The sequence below is a fragment of the Neomonachus schauinslandi genome, chromosome X (assembly GCF_002201575.2).
Source record: "Neomonachus schauinslandi chromosome X, ASM220157v2, whole genome shotgun sequence".
Taxonomy (NCBI): domain Eukaryota; kingdom Metazoa; phylum Chordata; class Mammalia; order Carnivora; family Phocidae; genus Neomonachus; species Neomonachus schauinslandi.
Genome location: NC_058419.1, coordinates 34,852,070 through 34,866,184, shown reverse-complemented (window position 1 = coordinate 34,866,184; position 14,115 = coordinate 34,852,070). Strand labels below are relative to the sequence as shown.

The window sequence follows — 14,115 nt, the reverse complement described above, 5'->3', positions numbered from 1 at the left end:
CAACACCCAACAAACAAATAATCTGATTAAAAATGGACAGAAGACATGAACAGACATTTGGCCAACAGACACATGAAAAGATGCTCAGCATCACTCATCATCAGGAAAATGTAAATTAAAACTACAATGAGATATTACCTTACACCTGTCAGAATGGCTAAACTCCAAAACACAAGAAATAACTAGTGTTAGTGAGGATGTAGAGGGAAAGGAACTGTCATGCATTGTTGGTGGGAATGCAAACTGGTGCAGCTACTTTGGAAAACAGTATGGATGTTCCTCAAAAAGTTAAAATAAAACTACCATATGACCCAGTAATTGCACTACTGGATTTTTACCTAAAAACTACAAAAAAACCCAAAAAACCCAAAAACTAATTCAAAGGGATACAGGCATCCCTCTGTTTATAGCAGTATTATTTGCAATTACCAAATTATGGATGCTGCCCACGTGGTCTTCTATAGATGAATAGATAAAGAAGATGTGGTATACATATACAATGGAATAGTATTCAGGCATAATGAAAGAATGAAATCTTGCCATTTGCAATGACATGGATAGAACTAAGAGTATAATGCTAAGTGAAATAAGCCAGTCAAAGAAAGACAAATACCATATGATTTCACTCATAGATAGAGTTTAAGAAATAAAACAAAGAGCAAGGGAAAAAAAAGAGAGGAGAGATAAGCTAAGAAACAGACCCTTAACTATAGAGAACAAATTGATGGTTACCAGAGGGGTTGGGGGGTGAGGAGATGGGTGAAATAGATGATGTCATGATAAGCACTGGGTGAAATACGGAACTGCTGAATCAGTTGTACACCTGAATTATACACCTATATTGTACTAACACAACACTGTATGTTAACTGTACTGGAATTAAAAAATAAAATAAAATAAAAAATAAAATAAGACGGGTTCTACTTACTTAATCTTGGGTGACCCAGAAAAATATGTTTGGTTTGTTTTCTGTCTTTAGACTAATCATGCCCACAGATTAGCCATGCCCACAGAGCCCCCTTGCTCAAAAGGAACTCACTGTGGGGCACCTGGGTGGCTCAGATGGTTAAGTGTCTGCCTTCGGCTCAGGGTCCTGGGATCGAGCCCTGCATCAGGCTCCTGGCTGCTCAGGAGTCTGCTTCTCCCTCTCCCTCTGCCTCTCCCCCTGCTCATGCTTCTCTCTCTCTGTATCTCTGTGTCTCAAATGAATAAATTTAAAAAAAGGAAATCACTGAGAAAAAGCAGGCTGCTGGTTCTTTCTTGCCTCCTCACTTTGAAAAATCTTCTCAAAGAATTAGATCTGTCTTCTGCCCTTTTTGCTGTTAGAGCTATAGCACTCAGTCATGGCTCTGTGAACATAGTCTGGACATCCCACAGCCTTGACCTGATGCCTTTCATACAGTGGATGCAACCATGTGTGTGGGCATGGTGATGATCAGAGGAGGGGCAGGATAGAATTTATATTTGTTGAATTAATGACTGAAGAGAAATCAGTTATTTTTGTCAGTAATTAAGATCACCATTTCTTCAGTAGCAGGCGACCCAAATCCCAGTTCTGCTACTTAGAACCTTTATCAATTCAGGTGAATCACTCAGTTTCCTTATCTATCAAATGGCACTAGAACTACTTGCTTTGCATACCCTGTCAAATGATACACAAAATAGTGCAAATGAAAACACTTTGTGGAAAAAAAAACCACTTTGTGAATGTTTGTCATTCTTTCTCTCCCCTTTAATTTGCTCACTCCCAGGGTGCCCCATCATGCTCTGGAGTCCTCACAAGTTGGAGTTGCTGACCATCCATTTGCTCTGGAAACTGACAGTGACACATATTGGGGGTCAGGAATAATAATTTTGCTTTGGCATTTCTCTGAAAGTTCTAGGAAATGCCATCTAGTTCTAGAGATTTAGTGACACTCTGTTAAGTCAGACACAGGCAAATTTCTGATAAGTTCGACAATTACTTCAAATTCTGAGAGAGCCAAGGAGATGTTAGAGAAATATCCTGACCAACTGGGAATAAATTTAGTAGACCAGGGCAGGGAGTTTTAAGCATACAGGGGTTGAAATACACTGGTATTGTGAGCCTGATTTTTATGGTATCAAATCCCACAGATATATAGGGCCTATAACTATGTTTAAGACCAAAGTGATTCAAAATATATTGGGTTTGAACAATTATGGCAAATCTTTAGGACCTTCCCCTGAAACTGCTTTAGGACTCTAGGACATAGCAAAATGTAGGGGCCAGGGGAGAGAAATTGTCATGTCTGATGATGGAAAGTGGCCCAGATCCCTGGATAACTCTCATTCTATGTGAACTGGCAGCACACAGCATATGCCCTATCCTGTTCCTTCCTGGAAGTCTGAAGGTGGCATGGCCTCACCTGTTGGGGGTGTGTTCCTCCTCCTTTTTCCTGTGTCCCTGTCACTGCTAACAGTGATGACACTGACCTGGGGGCTGGGGTTGTGAGGAATGATAACTGTTTGCCACCGCTCCTTCCTGGTGGTGCTGGAGGCCCCTATCACTCCACCTACATGTGATGGAAGAGATGCAGGCTGGGCTGCTCTGCACCAGGGTGCAGCAGGGATGTGTGTTCTTGTTCCTCTTGGACCTCTGAGGGGAGCCGAAGGCCTGAAAGGAGGAAACCTCACAGGTGGAGACAGGTCTCACAGAGGACTGGTGGGACTTACTCTTCTGGGAGGAGGTGGTGCTGGTTGGCTGCTGCCGTACCACATGGGTCACACCCATATTTAAGGACTGGGCTGCTGGAAGGGTCACATGAGTAGTCAGTAGCACAGACTGCTGCATGATGGGATTGAGTATTCATGTTTCTCCAGTTGGCCAGCTGCTGGATACCTGCCGTGCTCTCAGAAATCACAATCACATGCTGCACTGTCATGTGGGTGGCTGCTCCAGTCAGCTGCTACCATGCTAGAGAAAATAAGATTTTCTGGGTCCTACTTGGCCAGGCCTCCTGGGCAACTAGACCTGGTTGGATCTGAAGATACTGAGCTGCTGGGGCTTGAGTGACAATGGTAACTACATTCTTCATTCATATGAAGTTGCCAGCATACTTAGAGGGAGACCCTTGGAATCATAAGAATCTGGGTGGACACATGATGAGAGCTTGCTAGGAGTCAGGCCGGGCATAGATCTGGGCTGCTACTGTGTACAGGGGCATGCTCTGCTGGACCACTGCAGCCATGGATGCCTCTGAGGACTGGTAGAGTGTAGATTGGTAGTTTAGGAGACTTCAAGGTTGGATTAGGAAATAGTGGCACTGGTAGAGGTGGGAGCCTGGTTGTGGACAGTGTTCAGGTGGTTGTTGAAGGTCATAGTCTAGTTGGTGGATGTGCTGGGGGCAATATGCATGATGAAGGCAGTTTTGCTTGGGTTCACAGTGTCATACATATTCACCCAATGTTTGCAAACCTCCATGATCTGAAAATATGATTTCATTTGTGTATTATGGGAAAAATCAAGTAGGTGTGTCACGGTGACAGAAGGGTGGTTTAGGATTTCAATCCTAGTGATTCTCAGCATCTATGGTGAGTATGTTCTTTAACAGGTTGATGAACTCCCACCAGTCTGCCTTTTCCACCAACATGTCACTCCCTTTTAAATCTCTTGTCAAGTTCACCTGGGCCATATCATCTAAACAGGTAAAAATGTACATCCTTGCTTCTTTCTGCTTAATCCCCATTTCTGCTTCATGGTCATCTAATGTCTTCAGCCTCCACAAAGAATATGGCAAATCTGTGTCACAGTTAAAAAGCCTAGTTATCTTTTTCCCTGCACTTAATAAATATTTAGCTAGCAAACCCTGTTTTTGTGAAATATACCAGATATGATCACATTCAGAAGCTCCTGTGATTATCAATTTTACATAGTTTTTTTCATTTATCATTTATCTCTGTGTGCATTTAAAGTCTTGGCTTTTTTCCCCTAATTTTTTTATTCATTTTAATGTTTAAATATATAAAACAGTCACATTTTATGAATTAAAATTATTTTAAAATACCTTCATGACATTGGATTTGCCCCTCCCCCACCTGAAATGGTTTTTAAAAATCAATGAAATACATGAAATGATGGTATTCAAGGTATTGGGCTCCAGGGAGGGGAAGGTAGTGACACTGAGACATAAGAAATGAGCACAGGGAGCTTTTTGATTGCTCCAGCTTAGTTCCTAGAGAGAGTTCTGAGGTCACAGCACATTGGCAGAAGAATTCACATGTAACCTGACAGCCTCCTTGTATTGATAAGATGGAACTGAGAGCCAGGGAGTGTGAGGCAATTGGATTCTCAGGACAGATTCTGGAGAAGAGAGAACTATAAAAAGAGAAAATTCCAGAGATCTGCATAAAGTCTCCCTCTGGTAGAATATTGATAATCACAGGTATGTGAGGGAACTACCTGAGGCTTTGGAAGAAATAACAGAAAAATTAGAAGCAATAATCTCTCGGGGTCACACAGAGCCAGAAATAGATCCTGTTCCTAAAAGCCAGAGCCAGAAACTTTGTAATTCATAATTTAATGTATTTTGGGCTGCATTCATTTTTTATAATATCAGGATGCTAACACCTATTTACATCCTGCATTTCTGTTGTATGTGTTCATCATTTTTGCTTTTCTAAATTATTTTTATTTAGATGTGTCTTTTAACTAGTCAAGTGTCAGTTTTGCTTTATGAGCTAATCTCTAATTCTTTTTTTTAATACAGGAGTTTTCCTTTTACCATTATATAAATAAAATTATTTCCTACCATTTATGTTGTATTAATTTGTATTATTTTGTATTTTCTAGATCTCTTCTCTATGTGGTCTGTTTTCCTTGCTCTCTTTTGCTATTTAGGGATATATATATACTATTTACTATATATATATTTTTTTTTTCTCATGGTTATGTTTAATCAAACACATTCTATAATATAAAGGGTATACCCTTTTCTTTAAAAGATTTTATTTATTTATTTGACAGAGAGAGACAGAGCGAGAGAGGGAACACAAGCAGGGGGAGTGGGAGAGGGAGAAGGAGGCTTCCCACTGAGCAGAGAGCCCGATGTGGGGCTCGATCCCAGGACCCTGGGATCATGACCTGAGCCGAAGGCAGATGCTTAACGACTGAGCCACCCAAGAGCCCCAAGGGTATACCCTTTTTAAATTTGGCTTCTGACATTTTAAAATAATCTTTAAATAAGACCCTTTGAGAGGTGCCTGGGTGACTCAGTTGGGTAAGCATCCAGCTCTTGGTTTCAGCTCAGGTCATGATCTCATGGGTTGTGGAATCAATCCCCGCGTCAGGCTCCACACTCAGTGGGGAGTCTGTTTGAAGATTCTCTCCCTCTGCCCCACCCCCACTCTCTCTCTCTAAAATAAATAAATAAATCTAATACATAAATATAAATAAGACCCTTTGCCTCCCATGTATTACTTTTGTAACAATTCATGAGATTTATCTATTTTCATTTATCTCTCTTATCTCTTCTCATTTTTAGATGTTATTTCTACCTATCAGAACATAGAACACAAACATGCTAATCTTCCATGCTTCTTTCCACTTTATAGCCTTAGTTGTATAATTGAAAATATTCAATAGTCACAATTAGTTTTTTTGCCTAAGTATCCCCAGCCATATTTCGATTGGATAAAGCTAGTCTTCTACTAGATTTATCTGAAAAGATGCATGAATGAATGCAATGTTATCTGAATACTTCAGTGATGAAACTGTTTTTGTACAGCCTTTAAAACTGAATGACAGTTTTAGTAGCTTTATTAGGATATCCTAGTGTAGGCAACTCAGGTATCACTTAAATAAGTCCTTTAAGTATTTAGATTCATATCTTTTTATTCATGGAAAAGCTTTCTTTGATTATAGTTTTGAATATCATTTATATTTCATTGTTTTTATTTTCTTCTTTAAGGACCAAATTATGTTATATTTTCTTTGCTTATTTGCTATATCAAGTCACCAATAATTTTTATCTCTTCATTATTATGTTTTCATCTTCTTGACTGCTTTTTTCATTCATCTTTATGGAGGCATAACCTACATAAAACAAATTATAAAATAAATTACAGTATTTTTAGCAATACAGTTGTATACAACCATATAATGACCAATGACTCAAATCAAAATATAGAATATTACCATCATGCCATAAAATGACATCATTCCTGTTTGTATTAAATCTCATCCCCAAAGCCACAACCCCAGGTAACAGCTAATATACTAATATGCTTTCTGATACTATATTTTTGCCTTCTATACAATTCCATGCAAATGGATATGTTTTTTCCTCAGAATGTTTTTAAGATTCATTTCATATTGTTCCATGTATTGGTGGTTCATTCCTTGTTATTGTTGAGTAGATGTCAATAGCACAGATTTATTCTATTTTTAAAAATCTATTCACCGGTTGATGGACATAGAGGTTGTTTCAAATGTTTGGATATTATGAATAACGCAGCTGTGAATAATGCAGTCAATTCACGTGTAAGTCTTTTGTGGATTTATGTATTTATTTCTCTTGAGTAAATACCTAGGAATGGGATTGCTGAATTATATAGTAAATGTACATTTAACTTCATAAAGAATTACCAAAATTTTATCCAGTGAGATTTTACCATTTTGCAATTCCTCTACTAGTTCCTTCACATCTTTGTCAATGCTAAGTTTTGTCCGTCTTAAATTTTAGCCATTCTAGTGCCTGTGTAGTAATTTAACATTATGCTGTTAATTTATATTTCCTGGAGGCCTAGTGGTGATGTCTAAATGTACCCATTAGCTATTCATATATCTTCTTGGCTGAAGTATCTATTAAAATAGTTTGCCAATTTTTAATTGGTTGATGATAGGGTGGCTGGTGACTCAGGCAGCAAAGAATTGCACAAAGAGTAGAGCAACAAACAGGACAGAGTTTATTCATTCTCCAAAGGAGGAGAGGGGCCAGACATCAAGAGAGATGTTGGCCCTGAGTTTCTGTCAAGCTGGGCTTTTTAAGGGGTTTTGAAGGATGTGAGAGAGTTGAAGCTGTGTCCATGAGGGGAGGGGGTGTGGGAGGGGTCAACTCTTGGCCAGGTAGAGCAGGAGGTGGCAGGTTTTTCGAGGGGCTCTGTCCCGGGCTTGTCTGGGATGTGAGTTGTGGTCAGGCTAGAGAATATGTTTTGTAGCTGGGGTCCACTTTCTGAGAATGGAGGGCACTGTGACCTAGAAAAACAGAGTTAGGGCCAAGTGCAGACACCTGTGAGTTTTGTCTGTAAGTTTGGCTGGAGGTGCAGGGGGGACTTTGAATAGATTCCTTTCAGTTTATTTCTCTTAAAACAAAAAGGAGACAAACAAAAAACAGACTCTTAAATACACATAACAAGCTGGTGGTTGCCAGAGGGGACGTAGGTGGAGAGGTGGGCGAAATAAATAAAGGAGATCAAGAATATACTTATCTTGATGAACACTGAATTGTTTATTCATTAAATTGTACACCTGAAGATAATATAACACTGTAAGTTAATTATACTTCAATAAAAAATATTTTCTTTATATATTCCACTTACAAGCCTTTGTCAGAGATAAGTCTGCAAACATTTTCTCCAAATCCATGGCTTGACAGAGGTCAGAGAGGTTACTGCCTGTGTTCTCCCCTAGGATTTTGATGGCTTCCTGTCTCACATTTAGGTCTTTCATCCATTTTGATTTTATTTTTGTGTATGATGTAAGAAAGTGGTCCAGTTTCATTCTTCTGCATGTTGTTGTCCAGTTTTCTGAACACCATTTGTTGAAGAAACTGTCTTTTTTCCATTGGATATTCTTTCTTGCTTTGTTGAAGATTAGTTGACCATATAGTTGTGGGTCCATTTCTGGGTTAACTATTCTGTTCCATTGATCTATGTGTCTGTTTTTGCTCTAGTACCATATTGTCTTGATGATTACAGCTGTTTAATATAGCTTGAAATCCAGAATTGTGATGCCTCCAGTTTTGTTTTTCTTTCAGAATTGCTTTGGCCATTCAGAGTCTTTTGTGGTTCCATACAAATTTTAGGATTATTTGTTCTAGCTCTTTGAAAAATGCTGGTAGTATTTTGATGGGGATTTCATTAAATGTGTAGATTGCTTTGGGTAGCATAGACATTTTAACAACATTTGTTCTTCCAATCCATGACCATGGAATGTTTTTCCATTTCTTTGTGTCTTCTTCAATTTCTTTCATCAGTGTTGCATAGTTTTCAGAGTATAGATCTGTTATTTCTGTAGTTAGATTTGTTCCTAGGTATCTTATTGTTTTTGGTGCAATTGCAAATGGGACCAATTCCTTGATTTCTTTTTCTGCTGCTTCATTATTGTTGTATAGAAATCCAACAAGTTTCTGCACATTGATTTTATATCCTGAGACATTGCTGAATTCACATGTGAGCTCTAGCAATTTTTTTGTGGAGTCTTTCATGTTTTCTACTTTGAGTGTCATGCTGTCTACAAATAATGAAAGTTTGAATTCTTCTTTGCTGATTTGTATGCCTTTTATTTCTTTTTGTTATCTGACTGCTGAGGCTAGGACTTCTAGTACTATGTTAAATAACAATGGTGAGAGTAGACATCCCTGTTGTATTCCTGACTACAGAGGAAAAGCTCTCAGTTTTTCCCCATTGAGGATATTAGCTGTGGGTTTTTCATATATGGCCTTTATGAAGTTGAGGTACGTTCCCTCTATCCCTATTTTGTTGAGGGTTTTTAATCAAGAATGGATGTCCTATTTTGTCAAGTGCTTTTTCTGTCACTATTGAAAGGATCATATGGTTCTTATCCTTTCTTTTATTAATATGGTGTATCATGTTGATATTTTGTGAATATTGAACCACTTCTGCAGTCCAGGAATAAATCCTACTTGATCATGGTGAATAATTCTTTTAATGTACTGTTGACTTCAATTTGTTACTATTTTATTGAGAATTTTTGCATCCCTGTTCATTAGGGACATTGGTCTGTAATTCTCCTTTTCAGTGGGGTCTTTGTCTGGTTTTGGAATCAAGGTCATGCTGGCTTCATAGAATGAGTTTGGAAGTTTTCCTTCCATTTCTATTTTTGGGAACAGTTTGAGAAGAATAGGTATTAACTCTTCTTTAAATGTCTGGTAGAATTCCCCTGGCAAGCCATCTGGCCTTGGACTTTTGTTTGTTGGTAGATTTTTGATGACTGATTCAATTTCTTTGCTGGTTATGGGTCTGTTCAAATTTTCTCTTTCTTCCAGTTTCAGTTTTGGTAGTTTGTAAGTTTCTAGGAATTTATGCATTTCTTCCAGATTTTCTAAATTGTTGGCATATAATTTTTCATAATTTTCTCTTATAATTGTTTGTATTTCTGTGGTGTTGGTTGTGATCTCTCCTCTCTCATTTGTGATTTAATTGGGTTCTTCCTCTTTTCTTTTTGATGTCTGGCTAGGGGTTTATCAATTTTATTAATTCTTTTGAAGAATCAGCTCTTAGTTTCATTAATCCATTCTACTGGTTTTGTTTGTTTATTTATTTGTTTGTTTCTATATTATTTATTTCTGCTCTAATCTTTATTATTTCCCTTCTGCTGGTTTTAGCCTTTATTTACTATTCCTTTTATAGCTCCTTTAAGTGTAAGGTTAGTTGTGTATTTGAGACTTTTCTTGCTTCTTGATGTAGGCCTGTACTGCAATGTACTTCCCTCTTAGGAACCCCTTTGCTGCATCCCAAAGGTTTTGCACTGTCATGCTTTCATTTTCATTTGTTTCTGTGTATTTTTAAAATTCTTTAATTTCTTGGTCAACCCATTCATTCTTTAGTGATATGTTCTTTAACCTCCAGGTATTTGAAATATTTTCAAATTTTTTCTTGTGATTTCCAGTTTCATAGCATTGTGGTCTGAAAATATGCATGGTATAATCTTGATCTTCTTGTACTTGTTGAGGACTGATTTGTGACCCAGTATTTGATTTATTCTGGAGAATGCTTATGTGCGCTCGAGAAGAATGTGTATTCTTAGGCTTTAAGACGAAAGGTTCTGAATATATCTGTTAAGTCAATCTGGTCCAGGGTGTCATTCAAAGCCATTGTTTCCTTGTTGATTTTCTGCTTAGATGATCTGTCCATTGCTCTAAGTGCGGTGTTAAAGTCCCATACTATTATTGTATTATTATCAATGAGTTTCTTTGTGTTTGTTATTAATTGATTTATATATTTGTGTGCTCCCAAATTGGGGGCATAAATATTTACAATTGTTAGATCTTCTTGATGAATAGACCCCTTAATTATGATATAATGCCCTTCTTCATCTCTTGTTACAGTCTTTGTTTTAAAAATCTAGTTTGTCTGACATAAGTACAGTTACTCTGGCTTTCTTTTGATGTCCATTAGCATGGTAGATGGTTTTCCATGAGCTCACTTTCTTTTTTTTTTTTTAATTTTTTTATTGTTATGTTAATCCCCATACATTACATCATTAGTTTTAGATGTAGTGTTCCATGATTCATTGTTTGTGCATAACACCCAGTGCTCCATGCAGAACGTGCCCTCCTCAATACCCATCACCAGGCTAACCCATCCTCCCACCCCTCTCCCCTCTAGAACCCTCAGTTTGTTTTTCAGAGTCCGTCGTCTCTCATGGTTCGTCTACCCCTCTGATTTCCCCCCCTTCATTCTTCCGCTCCTGCTATCTTCTTCTTTTTTTTTTTTTAACATATATTGCATTATTTGTTTCATAGGTACAGATCTGAGATTCAACAGTCTTGCACAATTCACAGCGCTTACCAGAGCACATACCCTCTCTTGGTGTCTGTCACTCAGTCACCCCATCCCTCCCACCCCACCCCCCACTCCAGCAACCCTCATGTTTCCTGAGATTAAGAATTCCTCATATCAGTGAGATCATATGATACATGTCTTTCTCTGATTGACTTATTTCGCTCAGCATAATACCCTCCAGTTCCATCCACGTCATTGCAAATGGCAAGATCTCATTCCTTTTGATGGCTGCATAATATTCCATTGTATATATATACCACCTCTTCTTTATCCATTCATCTGTCAATGGACATCTTGGCTCTTTCCACAGTTTGGCTATTGTGGACATTGCTGCTATAAACATCGGGGTGCACATACCCTTTCGGATCCCTACTTTTGTACCTTTGGGTAAATACCCAGTAGTGCAATTGCTGCATCATAGGGTAGCTCTATTTTCAAATTTTGAGGAACCTCCATACTGTTTTCCAGAGTGGCTGCACCAGCTTGCATTCCCACCAACAGTGAGGAGGGTTCCCCTTTCTCTGCATCCCACCAACATCTGTCGTTTCCTGATTTGTTAATTTTAGCCATTCTGACTGGTGTGAGGTGGTATCTCATTGAGGTTTTGATTTGGATTTCCCTGATGCCGAGCGATATTGAGCACTTTTTCATGTGTCTGTTGGCCATTTGGATGTCTTCTTTGGAAAAATGTCTGTTCATGTCTTCTGCCCATTTCTTGATTGGATCATTTGTTCTTTGGGTGTGGAGTTTGATGAGTTCTTTATAGATTTTGGATACTAGCCCTTTATCTGATATGTCATTTGCAAATATCTTCTCCCATTCTGTCAGTTGTCTTTTGGTTTTGTTGACTGTTTCCTTTGCTTTGCAAAAGCTTTTTATCTTGATGAAGTCCCAATAGTTCATTTTTGCCCTTGCTTCCCTTGCCTTAGGCAATGTTTCTAGGAAGAAGTTGCTGTGGCTGAGTTCGAAGAGGTTGCTGCCTGTGATCTCCTTTAGGATTTTGATGGATTCCTGTCTCACATTGAGGTCTTTCAACCATTTGGAGTCTATATTTGTGTGTGGTGTAAGGAAATGGTCCAGTTTCATTCTTCTGCATGTGGCTGTCCAATTTTCCCAACACCATTTGTTGAAGAGACTGTCTTTTTTCCATTGGACATTCTTTCCTGCTTTGTCAAGGATTAGTTGACCATAGAGTTGAGGGTCCATTTCTGGGCTCTCTATTCTGTTCCATTGATCTATGTGTCTGTTTTGTGAACTGTCTTGATGATGACAGCTTTGTAGTAGAGCTGGAAGTCCAGAATGGTGATGCCGCCAGCTTTGCTTTTCTTTTTCAACCTTCCTCTGGCTATTCGGGGTCCTTTCTGGTTGCATACAAATTTTAGGATTATTTGTTCCATTTCTTTGAAAAAAGTGGATGGTATTTTGATGGGGATTGCACTGAATGTGTAGATTGCTCTAGGTAGCATTGACATCTTCACAATATTTGTTCTTCCAATCCATGAGCATGGAACGTTTTTCCATTTCTTTGTGTCTTCCTCAATTTCTTTCATGAGTATTTTATAGTTTTCTGAGTACAGATCCTTTGCCTCTTTGGTTAGATTTATTCCTAGGTATCTTATGGTTTTGGGTGCAATTATACATGGAATCGACTCCTTAATTTCTCTTTCTTCTGTCTTGTTGTTGAATGCCACTGACTTCTGTGCATTGATTTTATATCCTGCCTCTTGACTGAATTCCTGTATGAGTTCTAGCAGTTTTGGGGTGGAGTCTTTTGGGTTTGCCACATAAAGTATCATATCATCTGCAAAGAGTGAGAGTTTGACTTCTTCTTTGCCGATTTGGATGCCTTTGATTTCTTTTTGTTGTCTGATTGCTGTGGCTAGGACTTCTAATACTATGTTGAATAGCAGTGGTGATAGTGGGCATCCCTGCCGCGTTCCTGACCTTAGGCCGAAAGCTCTCAGTTTTTCCCCATTGAGAATGATATTCGCTGTGGATTTTTCATAGATGGCTTTTATGATATTGAGGTATGTACCCTCTATGCCTATACTCTGAAGAGTTTTGATCAAGAAAGGATGCTGTACTTTGTCAAATGCTTTTTCTGCATCTATTGAGAGGATCATATGATTCTTGTTCTTTCTTTTGTTAATGTATTGTATCACGTTGATTGATTTGTCGATGTTGAACCAACCTTGCAGCCCAGGGATAAATCCCACTTGGTTGTGGTGAATAATCCTTTTAATGTACTGTTGGATCCTATTGGCTAGTATTTCGGTGAGAATTTTTGCATCCATGTTCATCAGGGATATTGGTCTGTAATTCTCCTTTTTGATGGGGTCTTTGTCTGGTTTTGGGATCAAGGTAATGCTGGCCTCATAAAACGAGTTTGGAAGTTTTCCTTCCATTTCCATTTTTTGGAACAGTTTCAGAAGAATACATATTAATTCTTCTTGAAATGTTTGGTAGAATTCCCCTGGGAAGCCATCTGGCCCTGGGCTTTTGTTTTTTGGGAGATTTTTGATGACTGCTTCAATTTCCTTAGTGGATATAGGTCCTGAGAAGGACCTATATCCTGGGAAGCCATCTGGCCCTGGGCTTTTGTTTTTTGGGAGATTTTTGATGACTGCTTCAATTTCCTTAGTGGATATAGGTCTGTTCAGGTTTTCTATTTCTTCCTGGTTCAGTTTTGGTAGTTGATACATCTCTAGGAATGCATCCATTTCTTCCAGGTTATCTAATTTGCTGGCATAGAGTTGCTCATAATATGTTCTTATAATTGTTTGTATTTCTTTGGTGTTGGTTGTGATCTCTCCTCTTTCATTCATGATTTTGTTGATTTGAGTCATTTCTCTTTTCTTTTTGATAAGTCTGGCCAGGGGTTTATCAATCTCGTTAATTCTTTCAAAGAACCAGCTCCTAGTTTTGTTGTTCTGTTCTACTGTTCTTTTGGTTTCCATTTCATTGTTTTCTGCTCTGATCTTTATTATTTCTCTTCTCTTGCTGGGTTTAGGCTTTATTTGCTGTTCTTTCTCCAGCTCCTTTAGGTGTAGGGTTAGGTTGTGTACTTGAGACCTTTCTTGTTTCTTGAGAAAGGCTTGTATTGCTATATACTTTCCTCTTAGGACCGCCTTTGCTGCATCCCAAAGATTTTGAACAGTTGTGTTTTCATTTTCATTTGTTTCCATGAAATTTTTTTAAATTCTTCTTTAATTTCCTGGTTGACCCATTCATTCTTTAACAAGATGCTCTTTAGCCTCCATGTATTTGAGTTCTTTCCGACTTTCTTCTTGTGTTTGAGTTCTAGTTTCAAAGCACTGTGGTCTGAAAATAGGCAGGGAATGATCCCAGTCT

At 38.4% G+C, this 14,115-nt stretch overlaps 1 pseudogene; it reads right to left on the bottom strand.

Moving 5' to 3' along the window:
* Window positions 1-2,343: 2,343 nt before the first annotated feature.
* LOC110576364 lies at window positions 2,344-3,911 on the bottom strand (annotated as a pseudogene).
* Window positions 3,912-14,115: the final 10,204 nt, after the last annotated feature.